The sequence below is a fragment of the Anas platyrhynchos genome, chromosome 1 (genome assembly GCF_047663525.1).
Source record: "Anas platyrhynchos isolate ZD024472 breed Pekin duck chromosome 1, IASCAAS_PekinDuck_T2T, whole genome shotgun sequence".
In the NCBI taxonomy this organism is placed as follows: Eukaryota; Metazoa; Chordata; class Aves; order Anseriformes; family Anatidae; genus Anas; species Anas platyrhynchos.
The window spans coordinates 89707738-89729630 of NC_092587.1; the positions used below are offsets into that span (position 1 = coordinate 89707738).

The window sequence follows — 21893 nt, forward strand, 5'->3', positions numbered from 1 at the left end:
GGGGGCGCAGCCCCGTCGGACGAGTGGGGGGCGCAGCCCCGTCGGACGAGTGGGGGGCGCAGCCCCGTCGGACGAGTGGGGGGCGCAGCCCCGTCGGACGAGTGGGGGGCGCAGCCCCGTCGGACGAGTGGGGGGCGCAGCCCCGTCGGACGAGTGGGGGGCGCAGCCCCGTCGGACGAGTGGGGGGCGCAGCCCCGTCGGACGAGTGGGGGGCGCAGCCCCGTCGGACGAGTGGGGGGCGCAGCCCCGTCGGACGAGTGGGGGGCGCAGCCCCGTCGGACGAGTGGGGGGCGCAGCCCCGTCGGACGAGTGGGGGGCGCAGCCCCGTCGGACGAGTGGGGGGCGCAGCCCCGTCGGACGAGTGGGGGGCGCAGCCCCGTCGGACGAGTGGGGGGCGCAGCCCCGTCGGACGAGTGGGGGGCGCAGCCCCGTCGGACGAGTGGGGGGCGCAGCCCCGTCGGACGAGTGGGGGGCGCAGCCCCGTCGGACGAGTGGGGGGCGCAGCCCCGTCGGACGAGTGGGGGGCGCAGCCCCGTCGGACGAGTGGGGGGCGCAGCCCCGTCGGACGAGTGGGGGGCGCAGCCCCGTCGGACGAGTGGGGGGCGCAGCCCCGTCGGACGAGTGGGGGGCGCAGCCCCGTCGGACGAGTGGGGGGCGCAGCCCCGTCGGACGAGTGGGGGGCGCAGCCCCGTCGGACGAGTGGGGGGCGCAGCCCCGTCGGACGAGTGGGGGGCGCAGCCCCGTCGGACGAGTGGGGGGCGCAGCCCCGTCGGACGAGTGGGGGGCGCAGCCCCGTCGGACGAGTGGGGGGCGCAGCCCCGTCGGACGAGTGGGGGGCGCAGCCCCGTCGGACGAGTGGGGGGCGCAGCCCCGTCGGACGAGTGGGGGGCGCAGCCCCGTCGGACGAGTGGGGGGCGCAGCCCCGTCGGACGAGTGGGGGGCGCAGCCCCGCCCCGAACACTTACCTGTCACTTCCCAGATCCTCCTTCCTACCTTTTTTGAAGACCAGCACGACGCTGGCTTTCCTCCAGTCTTCAGGCACCTCACCCGTTCTCCAGGACCTTTCAAAGATGAAAGGGAGAGGTTCAGTGATCACATCTGTCAGCTGGAGACCTGTAGTAGACCCCCACCACAGTGTCTCCCCTACCAGCCCACCCCTTAATTGTTACTCGCAAGCTCTCCGCCTGTCAATCACCCTCCCCCAGCTGGAACTGGGTACCTTCTAATTGCTCCCTCACATAAAGGGCAACCCTGTGGAGGAATGGTTAAGTGAAGTAGGTCATGTGCATGTTGAGCAACTTGGAGGTCGCGAGCTAAAAAAGTATCGAACGCAGCTCATATGAGTCTGGGAGATGGCGGGAAGCCAGTCAAGGGACAAAGGCATTGTGTCAGTGTGTGGATGGGAACGTACTTAAGACAGGATAACGGTTGAGGGAATGAGGAGCTAGCTGATAAGATAGGGAAAGTTGCACTAACCAATAGTGAGCTTAGCTTTTGCAATGTGTATGAGCTAATTATATTGAATCATATAAAAAACGGCTGAGCTATCCAATAAATCGAAGTTCACTGATCACTCATATTGAGCGCCTGTGTCTTCCTTCCGTCGACAACACAACCCCACCCCCTCGATTCGACATCCTGTCTCTCCTAAAGAGGACAGAGCCCTCCATGACTGCGTTCCGGTCATGCGAGCTGTCCCACCACATCTCTGTGATCGCAATGAGATCGTGGCCCTGCAACCGAACACAGATCTCGAGCTCATCCTGTTCGTTTCCCATGCTCCGTGCATTGCTTTACAGGCACTTTAGGTAAGCAGTAGGTACAGTTACCCCTGGGGGGATGCAAGAAGAAGATGCTGGCCAGGGGATCGGGAACGCTACCTTCTCTGAGGAGCCCTCAGACAATCCTATGGGAGAGCTCAGATGTTTTTCTCTGTCTTCAACAGTGACGGTAGTGTACAACGTGTTCATATGATTCTTGTCAATATGGAACAATGTTAGGGCCGCACAGTAGGATGAATGTGACCTTCTGTCCTACAGACCCTTGTATAACCACAAGTCGAAGAAAAACAGAGTGGTTAACGTATATAGCTCTTGTATCTTGCAAAGGAATGTTTTAGCAATTCCTGTCAATAGAGAGCTTGAAGGGAAACGTAGTTGTAGGCTTTTCCTTGAAGTCTCTGATATCTGGGGGGTTCAGAATAACTGCTAACTATTATGACTATTGCATGGGACGCTACGCAAGTCTCTGCTGTCTGGCCAGGAGCTTAAGTAGACGGGGAGAGCTGAAGAACGACTGAAAGACAAAGCTTGCAGGGGACGCTGCACAAGTCTCCGACATACAGCCAAGGTGGACAAAGGAGAAGGACAAGAGGGAGGAAGACTATGAGCCTTCAGCAGGAGAGACCCCCAGAGGGACCACCGGAGACTGATACGCATGCTCCAGTAGGAGGGTTTGGATTCCGGAAACTAATTATAATAACCCTGGTTGTTTTAGAAGTAGTAATGAATATGTATTAGCCTAGGAGCATAAAAATCAGCTGCTTGATGTAACTGGTGTGCGTCTTGGTGGAGCAGAGACTCCCAGCACACCCAGCGCTCTTTGCTTACCTCTATTCCTTTAATAAATTGTAAACTCTGATTATAGTCCTATTTTGAAGACTGAGCCATTTATAACAATTCCACATCCCCAACTCAAAAAGGAGATGGCAGAACTGAAAAGGTAAAGAAAAAGCAACAGTGACTAAGGTACAAAGCAAATTCTACAGAAGGGATGATTAAAAAAAGCAAGACTTCTCAGCCGAGAAAACAGATGCTGAAAATTAATACGCTAAAGATATATAAATCACTCATGGAATTGAAAAGACAAATAGGAAGCAATTACCTGTTGTCTGTCCAAACACAGAGCCAGGAAGTGTTAAATTAAACTACCAAGGGCAGAAACAGAGCAAACCAATTGTTTCCTTTTTCTCCTAATGCATTTCTTTAAAAAACTTGTGGAACTTTAAGACATAGGCTGTACACAGCTTTTTCTCACTCCTACTCCTGCCTTCTCACACTTGTCCTCTGCTCCAGTGTGACGTCTCCACGGTCTATGGGTCTTGAAAAGAGAAGTGCTCCAGGATGAGCCTCTCCACAGGCAACAGTTTCTTCAGGTAGATTCACCTGCTCCAGCAGGAGTCCTCTATCGGCTGCGAGGAACATCTGCTCCACAGCAGACCACCTCCTCCCCCTTGCTTTTTGACCTCGGAGTTCCCTCTGTCCTTTAGCATTTCTTCAAAATGTATTATTATTATTATCATTATATTTTTTTCACGTTAAACCGAAACAACAACAACAAAAAAAAAGGAGAAAAAAAAGAGTAGGTAAGAGTACCTATAGTCACAGTTTTAACAGATCCTAAATAAATGCCTGCAATAAAAATTGGAAAAGAAACACAGCCAGCATATAGAAAGGAAGTATGACTGTGAGACACAAAAATGCAAGCTTGAGAATATAAGCAAAAGAGGGGGGCTTTTTTCTAACTTGTAGAACTACACAAGGCAGATTTTTATTTTTGCCTTTTGGGTGGGGAAGGGGGTAATCTAATCCAAAGAAAGCTGGAAAGAAAGTCTGAGTGTGTATCATTTATCTGAACTAGAAAACCACAAAATTATCATTTCAGGCAGCAGACATACTGATGGTATCAGTGTCATTTTCATTAGAGCACTTAAAAATATTAAATATTTCAGTGTAATATACGCACGCATCATTTTGAATTCTTCCATTCTTTTTGAAGTTAAATTCAGCTATGGCATTCTTTCCTAAAAGGTTTCAGATTTAACAAATGCACATTTTTAATAGAAAGGGAAAATTTCAAATATTCCTGAGAAAGCCTGGAGAAAAGGTTAGAGCATCACATATCAAGGAAGGGGCAGTAAAAGGCAGCTTTAATAAAAGCAGTACTTTCTACGGGAAATTCACAGGAAAGCAGTGATGGTGGCTTAAATAGAATACAGAGCCCGTTGATACTTGCATATGAAGGTCTTCAGAGAAGCTGAGCACAAACACAGCAGGGTAAATTGTTTGATCACAAAATGGGAAAGCAACCCATTGCATAAAAAGGAAAATAAACTGTCCCAATACCAGAGGAGCACGGTATTACTCCTTTGTTGCTTATGAATGCAACATGCTTGTTAGAAGTGGAAGAGAATTTCAGAAGACACATCAAAATTTCTTTCTTACATTCCTTAGCGAGACCTTATTTGGGACTAGTGACAAGAATACTCGCCTAAAGAGGATCACAAATGGAAGTAATTTTGAAGTAGACAGATTATGAGCTCAGCAAAAATATCTCCCCTTACAATTGGACTTTAACTCATTCATCACCCATGAAGTTAGCAGTTGAAGGCTGCTCATCTATGGAGCAGTGAGATCTAAATAAGAGTAGAACAAAAACTCCAAAGCTGCCTACCACCATCTCACACAGTATGTCCTGTCGGACAGAATGTCATTCTAGAGAGAAACACATAGGCAACCGTTACAGAATTATTAACTAACAGGTTTCACTTGCGTAACTTCAGATTGATCAAACTGCCTATGATAAATCACTTCTGTATCAAAAAGACTGCTAAATATTGTTTACTATTCATACCTTACATTTTCATAGCCTATTTCAAGACATAACTATTCTTACAAGAAACTCACACATGGATCATTGCCTCCAAAACTGTTTTTAACCAATTTTTTCCCACCATACATGGAGGTTCCCTATACAGCTCAATCTTACGAACTTTTGCTCTTACTGAGCAACAAAAATGGCAAGGTTACTGACATCTACCAGCTTGTGTTTCAGTGTTACAGGAAGTGCAGCTTTGGGGTTACTAAATTGTTTTATTACACAAAGCATCTGTCAATTCCAAAACGGGATCAAAGCACTTTAACAGGTTAATTTTGTAGTGGCTGGCCTTCTGCCACATCATGAATATCTGTTTCCGTTGATGCCAGAACAAAACCATAAAGCCAACATAAAACTGGCAACGTATCCTCTGACATACAAAATGGAAATACATTTGCGTAGCCAAAGCAGAGGCCTATTACAACCCTAAAAATGGAAATATGCTCAACAGGATTTAATCGGTATTAGTTTGCTTTAAAAGCAGGCAGACACACAGTAGTATAGCATAGCTATGTAAGTCACGGCCCATGGATTTTTACATGTGCTCTAGGCCAAATTAGTACAGCTGAGGACTACGGTAGTGGCATTGGGTATTACTTACTGTGGAACCCTGTGCATTTGTTACATATCTGGAAGATCCCACAGAACACTGTCGACCTTAGGGGCATGTTCCATCTCAGAAAGATCATGCTAATCATTCTGCCTAAGGTGGAAAACAACTCCAAGCAGGTTGACCTCTAATGATGCAAAACTGAAAATTAAGGGAAATAAATAAATAAATTAAATCTCAAGCAGGCAGGAAAAAGCAATCAAAAAAGATAACGGAGTAACATCTGAAAAGGGAGAGTGCTCAGGTGTATAAGGGAAAGGTCACAGCAGGGAGATTTTGGCTATGGAAAAATGATGACTCCAAAGCAGAATATACATGTACGCACATTAACTAGGAAAGTGTGAAAGGCCAGGGAACCCTTTCTAGCCAACGTGATCACACAAAGGGCCAGAGAGCAGGTAAGCCTCAAACAACAGATGCTAATAAACCAGAAACAAGGATCTGCTAGCAACTACTCTGCCTTCGTTTGTCATTTGCCGACCTCCAAAGTCTCCCCAAAATATATGCATACGCTCAGGGCTAGTTGAAATACTCAAATGACTTCAAAGGCTTTTCTGCTTTCTGCTTCCTCAAAACCTCCTCAAAACACACCATTGCTTGGATCCTGGAAACTACTCCAGATCACTCTCTCTAAAACCATGGATTAGAAACCCATTCTCAGAAAAAAAAGACTGACAGCAGAGTCAACGGAAGAAAAAAACTCCCCCCTCCAAAAAAAAAAAAAAAAGTGAACACATTACAGAACCCTGGAGCCATTCACAAACTAGAGAGGGAGACCTCACAGCGATCTAATAAAGAAGGGAGAACAGGAAATGACAACAGTGTATGACTGTAAACAGATTTTAAATGGAAAATCACCTCTGCTTACTTTTATTTAAACAGGATTGCTTTAAATAGTTAAAAAAAAAAAAAAAGAGGAAAAAGAAAAACATACTTTACCTCTCCCCACCTGTAATATTTAGCAAAATAATAATGTCAAAATTATTTTTAGGAACTAATCATTAAACCAATTTTGCACCTGAAAAAACCTGCGATGTAGACAGGATGTAACAGTACATTCAGAGCCCTCTTACAACAGAGGTCAAGCTGCATGGTGGATCCTTGCCATACACACTTGTAAGTACCCTCAGGGATCAACTGAGTACGTGACTTTGTGGATGAATTTTGCACCTAAAAGTGATGTTTTTATACACTCATATAAATAATCCTAACAACCTAGTGACCACATTGCTTCTAATGTAGAAGGTGGTTGATACCCAGAACAAACTGTAACCTGCACCTCCCCATTTCTTTCTGAGCATCTGGCAGCCAGATGCTAAGCTCAGAGATGAATGCAAACAAGAAACCAGTGAAATACTGTGAAAAAAATCTATTTTAATAAAACATCCATTATTGAGTAGTCTGGAGACTTTTTCAAGCTGACAGCAGGAACAAAGACCTAAAAGACGAGTTCTCGGAGGACCCCAAAGCTGTAGAACAGAGTAAGCTATGTCAGGCAGAGTCCAACTAGCTGTGGTTTATGGCCACGACATTTTAAAAGGAGATGAATTTTTGAAGACCTAGGCCATAAAAAGGAAATATATATACTTAACTACTGCAAAAGCCCTGGAGCTTTTGGTCATTAGCCTCAAAGCAGTCTAACTGAAAAGAATATTTAAAAACATCCTAAAACATAAAAAAATGCTAAAAACATCCACTGCATTTTTTCCTCATCAGAGGTACCAATATATATTCAACCTAAGCACATTAATCAATACCAACTCTTATTTCAGAGCATCTAAGCCCTAAAACTTCTAAATAATCCTGTTTTTTTGTAGCAAACCATGTTTATAAACATGCCTAATGGCCTTAACACGGTGGAAAGCACTGTCCAAAAGGGAAAATCTAAAACTGAAATATGTAACTATAGGAAAACAGAAGACAGAGAAAAGCTTGACTCAGAGAAGACAAAAAAAAACACCACCACCAACAAAAAAAAAATTCTCAAGAAAAACAGACAATAATAAAAACGATGATCCAAAAAGTTTGACTGATAAACAATACAAATGTGAAATTCAACATCATGCCAAAATAATTAGCATGTACTGTTTGAATCACATAAGGAGAACACATCCATCCACTTCTCTTTAAAAATATTAAGAGAAAAACTTTACTTAGTCAAAGAGAAGATCAACACAATGGGAATTCCCTGAGAAAAATGTGATCAAACTTTTCTTTTCCATCAGTCTGTCATGCACGAATGGTTGCAATGAATGGGACAACTAGATACCAACAATAAACAGTTTAACATAGTCTAGAACTACAGACATCACCATTATTATTATTATTATTATTACATGCTTTTTGCATGATGTGACCTGTAAGAAGGAATAATGCTGCTTAGAAAATGTGACTGTTCACGGTAAAATATTTGGATTTCTTCAAAAACAGAATTTTAATTCAGGGTCTCTTGATTTATATTAAAAAAAAAAGGGGGGATTATTATTACTCTACCCTGCAGTATCCTTTTTTTTTGGGGGGGTGTGGGAAGGGGAATAGTTGAATACTGTACTCTCAACTCACTGCAATATAGTGTGATTTTTTTTAAATATATACCTGAGTCCTATAAATATTAAAATCGTTTGTTCCCAAATTTAAATGTATTCTTCAAGAACAAAGAAAACAACAACAAAAACACGGAGCACTTGACCACAAGTACACGTAACAGGTATTTGCCCAACAACACAAAGAAATCAGTTTTACAAACGAAGCACCTTATCTCCTACTGCCACTGGTCTAACAGCAACAGAGTCTGTACCTTTCACACGGGAAATGGATTCTAAGCTGAATCTTTGTGATGAAAAGCTTCTTTATATGTTATGATAACAGCATCCCAGCCTTGAAATTATGGAGAAAAAAAAATCCTCATTTTAGACTGAAACTCTGAATACAACTGCAAATTTACATATAATCTCCCAAACATCTAATGCCAACTACTCGTTTCTCTAGTGCCAACAACCCTCCCCGTTTCTAACAGAGAACTTTAATCAAACAAAATGATCTAGCAACAAAAACTCTGGCACTAATTCTAAAAATACATTAGCAAAGAAGTTGTGGTTTCTTTCTTGGAACTGAATTGTACCACAGATTAATAGGGATTGTTGCATTCTTAAAGTATCCCTTAAAGATTTCTCCAGAATTCGACACTAAATCTGAAAAACAAATGACAGCAAAAAGAACAAGAAAAACAGGGTTTTCACCTATTTGCTATGCTCAAACGTATTACTCTTAATTTCACAGAACCAAACATTTACGCAGACTACATTCTTTCTTTCCACCATCCTTGTAACACACGTCTGTATGGCTTAAAAAATAAAATAAAAACAATATATATATATATATATTTTGTTTTTATCTAAAAAGATGCTTTCAGGAATTCCAAATGATGGGTTGGTACAAATAGTCTTCTGTAGCTTTCAAGATATAAAATGAGAGACTGCAACCAATCCAAATCTAACACAGCCATTTAAATGTATTCTCTTTCATAATTCTTTACAAAATGAATGTACTCCTCAGTCATGTTTATTAACGGGCATGATTAGTCTTGCTAAGATGACTTGCTGTTTTAGTCTAATGACTAAAACCAATCGGTCTGCCTGACAAACTCCAGAACAGCTCGTGACACCCTCCTCCAGCTCTGGGGTGGTGCAGGGGGAGAACAATGCTCACGTCTTCTCGTTTCACAACTGCGATTCATCTACTCAGCAGCACTGGATGCTACCCTGATCAGCACAAAGCCACACAGATTACCTATCGAAGAGGAAAAAAAAAAACATGGCCCCTATCACTTGTCATGATGTTCTGCCAATGTTGGTAACTCAGTTCACTTCTAAATTTAAACCCATTTATTACACAGACCGATTATTTCACTTTCTCCACAGGAACATACCCGCTACCTATATAATGTTCTGCATGTAATTAACTAAGTCTATAGACAAAGTCAATGCACCTTACACTTACTTGATTAAAGGTTTCACCTATCTCATCAGAGAGGTGAAATACCTCTTTTGAGTCACATCACGCTGCAGGAAGATCCAGTGAAGCATTTTAACTCTTTTTTTCTTTTGGACAGCAGTCCAGACAGATACAGTTTAAAAACAACCAAAAAACTGTGCCAAAACTGAGCTTCTAGGTTTTCCAAAACAATCTTTTTGCACAATTTCCCACCCAAAATCAAATAAATCACAATGTATACATCTGTCCCAATTCAGATTGAAAGTTATCATTAGAACACAGAAATTGCAGGTTTTTATCCACCTGATAGCAGATAAAAAAACAATAAACAGTGGAATAACTAGCTAAACTACAGATGTATCAAGAAAACCTTGTTTCAATCCTTGGCAATGTACTTCATTTAAAAGGTCTGTTGAATTTGTGTTACGCAGGACTCTCAGATTCCTGGTGGAATCCATGAAAGTACATGGATTTGCTTCTTTTTCCAGTAATATGTTTTGCTGAATATGACATCTGTGAGAAAATACATGTGCATAAGGCTACAGATGAGAAAACACGGCAGAGAAGCTTACACAGGAAGGACAAACACAGCGTTAGTACAAGCTCCTCCAGAACGTCTCCTCACAGCAGTTCCTGCTCTCCAGGCGAGCCAAGTTCAATGCCCCCAAAAATTCAGCTTTTGACGTCTTAGCAAAAGCTGCCAACAAAGATACCGGCACCAATAACAGTGGTTATCTGCCCATTTTGGAAAGCTGCCCATCATGAGCAGAACTAATGCAAACAGACATTACAAAGACTACTAAACCCTCAGTAGGCACTTTTAGGCATAAACGGGTATTTGCACAAGGCTACGTATGCGGTAAGAGCTACTGCAAGTCTGAATGGGATTTCAACGCTCCAAGGGACAGTAAAGCAAACACTATAGTTTATGGAAGTTCACCAGATATAATACAGTACCTGAGGTTAGGTTAGTCCACTCTTTAATTTAGAACTTTTCATTATACACAAATCTCCACATTCTCCAGTTAATGTGCTCCCCTTATTTATTAATCACATCTCCTTCACTCTCATTAAAATAGAAAGAAATCTCAGCATATGGCTTACCTATTGATTAAACTATTTTATCATTGTCACTAAACTAGCACACAAGCACAGTACATAAAAAACAACTGTTATTGCCCAGGATAAACTGTAGAAAACTGCGAGTCATTGAGCTCTTAAGGAATCCAGGTGTTTTGGCTGTTGCTGGCACCATATTGGGCTGTATCAGAGGACTTAACCAGGACAGCCCCATCCGTGGATTAAACTAGCCACTGCAGAGACAGCTGAGAAGCGAACAAGTCATGAGGTGCCGAGGGAAAGGAAGCTTGCCATGAGCTGGAGAGCCTACAAGGCTCACAAGCCAGACATTCCACTTTGGGCCAATCTCTCATCTTTCTTGAAGGCTGCAAGTTATTCCTTCAGGACTTTTTTTTCCTATCAGTTCAGCATGTCAAGAGAACAAAGTTTAGAGCAGCAAGAAACAGCCATCAAGCCTTGGAACTTTGAGTCCCTCCCAAAAGAAATAAGGCCTCTATGTTATTTTAGGATTGCTTTTATAATCAAGCGATTACGTGGTTTTAAACATAAAACTCAAAGACATACCTTACAATTAAACGAGCAAAACCAAACACAAAAGGAATAACCTCTTCATTTGTTCCATCAGCTCTCAAACAAAGTGGCTACAGAGATAAAGGTGGTGTCCAAAACCATCAGAAGACAACCCTACACGCATATCCCTCTGCCACCACATTTTCTCTAACCCACAGCATTACAGCATTTCCAAATCACTGTATATTGCCTCACCGTAATTTCACTGAAGAATTAAGTTATTATCTAAAACTGAGCATAAGGGTTTTGAAGATAGTTTAAAATAATTTAGAAAATAGAAAAAGGTGCCATACACTCCACTGCGAGTAGCACATCAAAAACTCCAATTTATAAAGCTTAGGATATGTTACAATGCCCACGTGGGTTTTTTTCCAGTGTCAATATTTGTCATTTTCGTTGCCTCAGTGGTGCCCCAATTCTATTACTCATATCTTATGGCAAAAGGTATTACAGGACAGCCATGGCTCAGTGGTTAAGGGCCTCCTGAGGTGGAGTGAAGCATTCCAAATATCACCCCCAAAATCACAAACAGAAATAACACGGCCTCCATAGAAGCGTAACTTTTCTGGGAGTTCCACTTTACCATTTAAATCCAGCCAATGGCACCAGCTCTTAGCAGAACGAGGAAAAAGCTATTTCTGTTTCCACCATATCCTTTTTCTTCCTCCTTTTTTCTTTTGTACTTTTAAACCCCGGACACAAGTCATTAACAAAAGGAACTTTCTTTAGTTGCAGCTTTGTCAGCATCTTGTTCAGATGCCAGTAATGCACTGCTCAAATCTGCTTTAGAGATTTTCCTCTGTTTTGTTTGGTTAAAAGGGAATCCAAATGTGGGTATAGCTTACACTTATAGAAAACTTAACTACCAATTATTAAACAATGAAGGAACACAAAAAAACGATGTACCTTCTTATTGCGGTTTCTATTTTGTCCCAAGCATCACACACCATCTTTAGGTGAAAGGTGCCAATGCTGTCAAGTTTTTGATGCCCAAATGCCTTCTTACATGAGCCAGCAGCTGCTAAATTCAGCTAGAGGGCATTGAAACCACGTGGGTGCCAACGTGCAGGAATTCAGAAAGAAGACAAAGCTCAGCAAAAGCACGAAGGAGAATCTTCAGCTGGCTTGCCTCTTTTACTATCTTCCCCATCAACAACTGGGACACGCCAAAGACATTAGATTAATCATCTGTACTATATTTGTACAAAAATGACTGCCCAGAGAACAGATGTTCTCTGTTTTGGCACAATCCTGCTCATCTGAATTAGCCACATTATTTGTCGATGGCTAAGCTGAAAGAGCTGTTAGAACAGCAGACAAGCAAGCATGGCCCTTAGGCGTTTCTCACCTCTCCTGTTATTAATCCTTACAGTTTTTTCTTACTCTTTCATATTTTCAAAGGAAAAATGATCCTTACCAAGTTAACTGGGCAAGGTTAGTTCTCCCAGTAGCTGACAAAGGTAGCTTTATCACCTTTACAGACAGAAGTCTTCAAAAAAACCTTTACAAAAGCAAATCTAATTCAAAATTTGACCCAGTCAGCAGAACAACAGAAACTGACCTCCCTGTCACTGTGCAGCAGCATGTCACTACAGCAAAAATTCAGGTAGGGCAGTATTTTGCACCTCTGCTGGAAGTCCTTACAGGCACCGCTTATTATTTAAGGATCCTGGGAGCGTGCTGTTGGCACTGAAAACCTATTCAAGGTGGTCAGAGGGATCTTGCTGTGCCCTGCCACTGTATAATACTCCTGAAGAAAGCATGTTACATCATCTTAAGTGTAGCAACAGCTGCGTGTGCACAGTCGTTTCTGCATTACTTCAGTTAATGAAGCAAGATGACAGAAGAAGTAAAACCAGGCTCAAGTTTTCAAAGATTTCCATCAGTTGAATCAGTGCTGCTGGCTCTGCCTCAAAGCGGAATGCCAAATGCAGAAAGTGTCCTAGACAGCACTGAAAATATTGTAACGCTGCCCTTACAAAACCTCCCTGCAAGGCCCGCTAGATCCACTCACGGATTTTAGAGCCCTTTTAGAACTATTATAAACCACCTTCGGCTCTCCAGAGGAATCTATTATAACACTGTCTCGTGTGATACTTGACAAAGGCATTCTGGCAATACCGTGATTGTTTTCAAGCCCTTGTTACTGCCTTCACTGACCTTATCACGTTGCTGCTAATAAACAGAAGTGATTATCTCTCAAATTTCATCCAGTAAAGCGCACCACACATCAAGCTGAAACATCACTGATAAGTTTTCAGCAAATGTACTCTGCAGTGACATCTAGCACTCTCCAATTTCCTCCTGATGAATATGGGGGCAGGCAACTATGCCAGTGAAATAACCCTATGCCAGTCTCACATACCGAGGTGTTTGTGCCTAAATACAGAGGCTAAGAGTGAGGTCTCTCCTGCAGCTCCTTGCTAGCATTTTTGATGCCTTATTTGTTGATCAAGGCAGCTAGAGAAACTGCAGTAAATAAAGGCAGGGATGTGTCATAGAGTGGTTCAATATATAACTTTATATCCATTACAGAGGGGACAAGAAAAAAAGTCATCAAATTCTCATAATTGTAGAATAAGCACAGTAATTTAACACATTGTGTTGTGATTTCATGCTGTAACATCACAAGCAGCTGCTTGAAAGTGTACTGCATTGAAAGCCACACCTTCTTCTCCCGTGTGCCACTCTACAACACAAGCATGCTTGGTTTCAAAACTGCATGGTACTACTTCTGAGGGCAGTTAAGAGCTAAAGCTTAACTGCCCTCAAAGCAAAAGCTTTGTAGTATTTTTTGAAGTTTCAAAAAGGCCTCTAAACTCAGAGTTTGCTTCAAATTCTGATCCTTCTTGGAGAAGCATCCCCAAGTTAATTTTCAAGATATACCGTGAGAGCTGGGGTGGTAAATTGGGAAATTTTTACTCTAAAATTTGACTGGCAATTCCTTTTTTATTCCGTATGGTTTAGATGCAGCTGTGAGACTGTTCAAGAAGTAACTATGCTCAAATTCTAACTCGGGATGTGGAAAAAAAAAAGCACAGCAACATCCCCCCCCCGGACAGAAAAGCCAGCAATTCAGGCTGTACCCTGTGTTCCACAGCCTGGTTTGCTGTGGGTGCTCCGTCATTCTTAGAACTTTTAAAACTGGTCCACAATCAAATTGATAATATTACCTGCAGTCAGCTGATTCAGAACACCAAAGTGAAGAAAGGTTTCAGTGCAACACTCCGAGTGGAGCACACATACTACACAAACCAAGATTTTCCTTGGTTATACACATACACGTATGCAGCTAGGACTAGCAACTGAGATCCAACCAGTAGTTCTGTCCAAGTGTTTGTAGATCTTCTCAGACAACGTGAATGTAAGAGTTAGAAGGCCATTCATTTAAAATATTTTAATGAAAAGTCTAGTTCCCTTTGCACTCGTAACTTCACCACTCTTTTATGTGCTTCATGGTAATATCCTACACTATGGCAACATCCAGCAACCTGAGTACACACTCTCCTTTAAAGAGAGTATATATGGAAGAGGCCATGTGGCTGTGATTAAATAACACTTTATCTTACCATAAAAGCTCTGTATCCATAAAAACCTCTTCAACTGCATGTCAGGCACATTTCCTCAGGGATAAGAAAATCTCTTAAAATGTCTCGTCAGAAATAATCAGAATAAAGCCATTATTCATAAACAACAGAAACCCAAAATTTTTGATTTACGCTGCTTAACTTCAAAGAGGCACGCCAACCATTCCACCTCTTCATAAAACTTTGTATACAAACATAAATCCATACTGCTAGTTCCTACAGCTTCAGCTAAAATTCAGAACAGCACGGCAACAGAACAGTTTACAGATAGACATTAAAAATTTGGTATGAATTCATGCTGATGATAAAGGAATAATTTCATTAGACTGCCCAAAATTACACATGGCAAAGTCTGCACTTACTCTTTACCTGAAAAATACTAAATTAGTTCATCAGGCGTTATGTATTACAAAAGGGGGAAGGATTAAAATCAACACAGGAGAGCATTAGCAACCACTACCAGCCATAACAAAGGCAATTGGAAAAGGCAAGAATATAGAAATAGAAAAATAGAAAAGTTCATTATTTTCACCATTCAACATAGCTAGGGGTTGTTTCTCGGTTGTTGGTGGTGTTTTTCAGTTCTCCCCCATGCTAATTAAGATAATATCAAAATTTCTATTACAGGTTAAAAGAAGGGACTTTTGCAAGCCTAAAATCTGTCTACTCTAGCCCACTGAGTCAACCCCAGTTACGCAAACTAATCTCACAACTAAGTATCCCTTAAAGCAATTGACTCTGCTCTTTGGGACATAGTTACTCAATGTTTCAAAACAAAGTTAACATAGAAACTATAATGTAAATGTTCCCATGTCACCATTCATGCTGCCTCTTTCAGAAACTGTACCTTCATTATTGACATTATCTGCCCCAGACGAATCAAAACCAATCCAGCAAACTAAGGATGGAGAAAAACAGGGTAACGGCCATATATTTGATCCCGCAGATGAAGCAGCTGAGCAGTGAGCCACTATGAAAAGCCAGCATGCCCTCCAGTTAACTATCCAGATGCTGCTGCTCCTGCCTCTCAGCCCCCTGCACTACCTATTCAGTCCCTGGGTACTTCAGTTGTGTGTACAACTCTCTGTAGGCATCTCTATCTATTACAAAAACTTTGATGGGCAATGATGCTTCCCTACCCACTGAACTGCTAACCACTGCACTTCTCAAGAAAGCTTCCTTGGTAAATAGTGGGTAAGGAAAGGCTGCATACATTTAACTAGGGTAACTTCCCTTTTGTTCCTTCTGTGATACTGAGGTTAACCTGCCATATAGGAATAAGTAATACTAATCTTTGAAAATAAAATGCAAATCTTTTATTTTTAAGGGCATATAGGCAAGCATTACACAAGAGAGGACAATTTACTAATTCACTAGTAAAGAAAGTAAAAGTTGTTAGTTGGAGAGCAAGAACAAAGTGTAAAACAAGTTATGTTAGTGATGCACACACACAAAAGGCAGTGAACTGCCACTAGCATGGACACGGCAAAGACAAAAAATGACTAGTAAATAGCAACTACAAAATCAATTGTGAAAACTGTCAACTAAGAAGAAGCCTCCTTTCATAGGAGATCAAACCTGACCATTAACAAACAGCATTAAGTCTCTAGTTAACATGAAAACACAAAGGCCAGCCCTATCCATAACCCCATACTAAAAAAGGAAACAGTGCAGCATGACTTGAGCTATTGCACCAATAAAAATGAATTTGCCTGAAACGTGATGAGAATTATTTTGCTTCATAAAGTTCCTTGGAGCAGGAAGCACATGTTCAGAAAAGCTCTTTAAAGGTTAGAGATGCTAAATGCCGTGTAACCGTATCATTTTACAAATAGTAAGATTTCTTTCTACCATTTACATCCCCAGGCTTATTACGTTGTCACTGACAAGCACTTCACAGTAATTTGCAGGGACCTGAGGAAGTCAGGAGAACACATCAGGCTTGATGAGTTTTGCTTGGCTTCAAGCCAAGTACACATGCACAAAACACTCAGTTTAAGAAGATTCCCATTGGGTCAGGAGACCTGTACTATAAACAGAAATTTCATTTAGTTTTAATCACCTTAGAGCCTTCTGTGTTCCTCAATCCCAAGAACAAAGATCCACAGAAACAGCTTTCGCATCCTCCCCAGTGGGAAAACAGTGTATCAGGGACTTCACCATTTTTCATATAGAAAAATTTGCTGAAAAATTAACTGCAGAAATTACAAGAATCAGTAAACCCCGTACGTTTAGAAGCAGACCTGTAACCTTAAAGTAATCCTTACTTATGAAGGCCCAGTGCTCGGCTTCCTTTACCTGCAAAGGAATCTTGCTTTTACAGTACAGTATTGATTTCAGCTTAACTTCTTAAAATATATTCAACTCCTTGGCAATGACAGCTCATGCCATATTTCTGTTTAAGAAATTACAATGGGAAATATCATTGATCTTGGATGTAAATCTGGTTTTTTTCGGAGCTTAGGTTTAATTCTGTCTAGTAGTATTTGAAACATCAATACTCTTATTTCAAACCACAGTACATAAATTCAAGAAATTTTCCCTCTTGCAGCAACATTACTACTTATGATTTAGGATGTATATTAAAACTATTCCAGTAATATTTCCTATTTTTAGCTTCCATATTTCACCCACTTGTATTATAACCCGTGCTGTAGGGATTTTATTCACTGTTACTTTTTTTCCTTAGTGAAGCTGAGTGAGAAAGATTGCACATGTGAAGATGGATCAAGATATTAGTATCTAATGAACATCACAGTTGCCTGAAATAAAGGGAGAGCAGGAAAATGAAGGTTTACAATGGCTTTTTATTAAAACTGAGAAATTTTCATGTAATGAACAGATTCATCAAACATAGAACCAGGCTACCAATGTAAACGCTGAATATTCTACCACTGTATATACTAATACTGTGCATTAACATTTCAAGGTTATAATTATATCCTTACTTTCAATTAGTTTATCTTTTTTACTTGCCACCTAAAAACTAACTGTGGCAAGATACCTTTCATCTCAAAGAAAAATTATAAATAACATACAGAACTCTATTCTGCAGCAGCCAGCTTCTCCGAATGGCTTTCACACCCATTTCTCACCAATTGTGCCACTCCTGAATTGCTGCTGGCATATCTATGTAAGTTATAACATATCCAGGACGAATTATACTGTGTTTTTCTTTCTAAATCATAAACTCCTGTGACATCGTAGATACATCCCACAGTCCACTGTGAAAACAGCCCAGAATGCAGCTGAACCGTGACTGCTGTCTGACCTCGCTTCCCTAGAAACAACACAGACCCTAAACACATCTCACATGTAATTCATACCAGAGACAATTAAAACAATTCACTTACTGCCAGCGTGAATGCACTGCCAGATTTAAGTACAGAGATTTCACTAACCTGTAAGCAGAACAGCCATATAAAAGGCTGGCTATTTCTTTAATTATCCACTCACTCTGCACAGGGGCTTCTAGACCCATGAGTGGTTACTTTTACTTCATGGCTCTATTCCTGCCCTACAAGGAAGATGCTATTCATAGCAAATTATAGAAGCGGGAAAAGAGAGAGAAAAAATAAATCAATAAAAAATAAATAAATAAGATATAAGAGATGAAAGTCGAAGCTTGGGAGCAATGGCATTAGCCCTAAGTTCCTTCAATCAATTTAAAAGAATCAGAACCATCATTTCTCTAGCAAACCAGACAACCTGGAAGTCAGGCGATCTCTCACAGAAGACACTCTTATTTTCTTCCTTGCTCTAGCACGGGAACAGCCCAGAAGAGAACCCATCTCCCATTATTTTCATTGCAAAGACAGTAACATCGCACTTCTTCCTACCCCAAACAAAAGAAAGCCCCACGCTTTTCTCCCAAGTATGCCTGTCATTCTCCCCCTGCCTCAAACAGAAGTTTCTTTCGAGGACAGTGAAAATGATGAAATATTAGTTTGAGTTTGTAAGCAGTGCAGAGAGAAAACACAGATTCAGAAAGAAAAATTATTTTTCAAGCTTTTCTTTATAAATACTAAACTCACTGTAATATGTCTGTTCCACTTTTCTCCTTTCTCTCGCATCAACTGTTTGCTCTTGCCTCATTAGGCACTGTACAGCTACTGAGCTCCATTAAAACGTCAGAAGTAAGGGAAGGTTGATAACGGGCAGAGGCCTGGGACATCGGGCTTCCCAGTTTGCATTCTTGTCTCTGTATAGAAAATTAGTCTATAGGACAGAACAATGTAGGGTTTGAGGAGGCTTCTAGAAGGTCTGTCTTCTGTTCTTACAAGCTCCAGTCCACAAATGCAATTTCTGGAACATTACTTAACTGTCCCCAGCAACTTTTCAGTGTTTTTGTAGAGACAGCTATCAGACAACCTTTCACATCATGCCACTAGATACAATCCTGAACAAACTAACTTCAGAGAAATAACTGTTCCTTGAACTAGCTGAAAAAAATGTTTTGAGCGGAAGATGGAATCAGATAGCTTCACCACGGCCACTTCTAGCCTAACTTAGTAGGATTCTGCAATGAGATGCGAGAGAGTTGAGGAGCAGCAGTGGTACCATGTCAGAGCATAAATGATAGCAGTAAGTGTTATTAACACAAAATCAGCTGTTCAAATAAAACCATGTCCAAACTATCATTTGTCACTTGGAAGCCACTGGCAGAAGAGTATATTTCTCATAGATGATAAAGCTGGTCTAGGTTACATTTTGCCAATAAGTAGGAAAACAAACCTCTGCAAGTTTATACTGTATTTTTGACCTGGTTTTGCGGGTGCTAACTATAACGAAGTATTTGGACTGTCATCTTTCTGGAACGGGAAAGGCATCTGAGTACACTGCATCTTTTTTCTGATAAACGGATTAAATACACTTTGAAACAAAAATGAAGTTATCACTATTTACCGGCAGTAGGGTGGAATTTAGCAAATGGCTTGGACACCCCCCAGTCTTTTATCTACAATTAGTGATGCTAATAACAGTTGGACTCTATGACACTAAGAGCTACCCATACACAACACTTGAACCAGCACTTCTACCAGTCTGGTACGGAAATGGCAGACAGACCTCAGAATTAAGTACACAATATTTTAAAGATCTGATCAGTAGCAATTTGTTAAAACCCATTTTTTTCATCAATGTGTTTAATATATCAACTGCCCAAAATACCAAAGAAAAATACATTTATTGTGTTTGTTTTAAACATTCTCACAAAATATTTTAAGGCAGAGTCTTAAGAGTTTAGCCTGTTTACAGAGATTACCAAGCTATAAACAAATTAACATCTGTATCCAGCATGATTTCTTCAGTAGTTCATAATCTATGTCTGTGCTCATGAGAAATTTAGTATAAAAAAAACTTTTTTATTTTTTTAAGGAAGTGTGTTTCCTCACATTCAATCCCGTACTTTGTACTCAATATGTTTGCACTAATGTTGTCCAGAAACTAATGCACATAACTAATGGAAGTAAAGAGCAACCTGGATTTAATTGCACGAGTCCAGGTTTGCATATTAATTAACTTTTGAGGAAGTATGTAAAATACTTAAGTATTAGATACATAAGAGCTGATTTACAGAATTACAGTACGTACCACACAACTTTCATCAGGGTTGTCAACTTTATTAGGTACACGAGGCTGTTAAACAGTGAGTTCACCTCTGACTCAAGAACTCCATGTTTTTCACATGAAAAAATGACCTCCCAAGAATGTCGCAGAAAGGATAAAGAGGAACCAAAAGGGGGAAAAAATATTAGCAAATATGCTATGTGTAATTCTAAAAACAAATACATAATCTGAAGTGAAAATTACATGGATCATTTTCATTCCCTACCCAGTTGTTGGGGTCAACAGCACACCGGAAAAGAACAAGATCCCTTATGAAACTGAGTCAAATGTAGACATGAATGAACAGATGAGTAGAATATACAGCAATGCCTAAACCAATAAGCAGCCAGGAATGAAAACTTTCATACACCTAGAGCTAAACTGCAGAAGTTCAGGCATGGCACATACCCCACTTAGTCAACCTTTCTGCATAAACAGCACTTCGTAGAAAAAGGCAGGGCAGTGACCCCTTCAGCTATTCATGCTGCACCAGAATAGAAACCATGGGAAACTATCAAAAACACACAATCCTAGATGATGGTTTACAATGGCTCAACAAAAACTAATCTGCAAGATGCTACGCCTAGATATCCCATATAAACAAACAAAAAAAAAAAAAATCCCATATAAACATAGGAAAAACAAAGAAATTTATTTCAAGCAAGAGTAAATGAAAAATGAAATACAGTCCTAAAAAAAAAATAAAATTATGAGATGCTCAGCTTCAGCAATAACAACTCAAATACCCAGTAAGGAAGGAGATACAAAACAGCTTGGGGATGTTGTATATCAAAGACCACCCATTAATAAGATTAGCTGAATAAACTGTTGGCATACCCTAACAGACAAGAGCGCACACGATGTTAAACTCAGCATTTTTATCAAGTTTCCCTGGTATTTCCCCCACCTCAGAAAGCAAACATACAAACTCTTGGTTCTTCTTAAAAAACTGTAGGCATATACAAAATAACAGTACATTCCTCTTATTCAATTTCCTTCCCCAGCCAGAACAGCAAAAGCACTCTCTTAGACCCAACATCTCTCTCTCACCTTTCACACCAAAGCCTTTGAATTCTTTTAAGCTCTGTCATACATCCATTTTATACTTTTGCTGTTCTTTTCTATGATCCTCCTTTCATCTCCTACCCCAGGAAACACCTGTCTTCGATCCTGACAGAATAACAAGATCAAATTTTGTATTTACTGTTTAGTTTTAGTTTTTCCCAGACAACCCATTTTTGAGGCCAAATATAAACTTCTATCCTGAAATAACATCCTAAAACCGATACTGCCATTCTCACATGCAACCATTAATAAATTTCACTCTCATTAGACAGAATGGGAACGTTAGACGTTGTCTATTCTCCCACGTGCCTGGTGACAGGACGAGGGGGAATGGGCTAAAGTTGCACCAGGGGAGGTTTAAGTTGGATATTAGGAAGAACTTCTTTACCGAAAGGGTTGTTAGGCATTGGAACAGGCTGCCCAGGGAAGTGGTTGAGTCACCATCCCTGGAGGTCTTTAAAAGACGTTTAGATGTAGAGCTTGGGGACATGGTTTAGTGGAGGACTTCTTAGCATTAGGTCAGAAGTTGGACTCAATGGTCTCGGAGGTCTCTTCCAACCTGAAAGGTTTTGTGATTCTGTGACCCGTTAAATCAAAACCCAAAAGATACACTATGATCTATGCTAGGACTCCCAAAACACATACACACAAATCACTCCTCTGGCAAAAAAATAAAAACAACAAAAATCTGCATATTAATAGTATTATATCCACTATGCTTATGA

The 21893-nt window shown here is 40.9% G+C and overlaps 1 long non-coding RNA gene across 2 annotated transcripts in view; it reads right to left on the reverse strand.

Annotated features, from left to right (window-relative positions):
- Positions 1–810: 810 nt before the first annotated feature.
- LOC106020607 (uncharacterized) overlaps positions 811–21893 on the reverse strand; it is a 43323-nt gene continuing 22240 nt past the window's right edge. For both annotated transcript variants that reach the window (XR_011803496.1, XR_011803495.1), the window contains one exon: positions 811–1061. This is a non-coding gene — a long non-coding RNA (uncharacterized lncRNA). The remainder of the gene's footprint in view (positions 1062–21893) is intronic.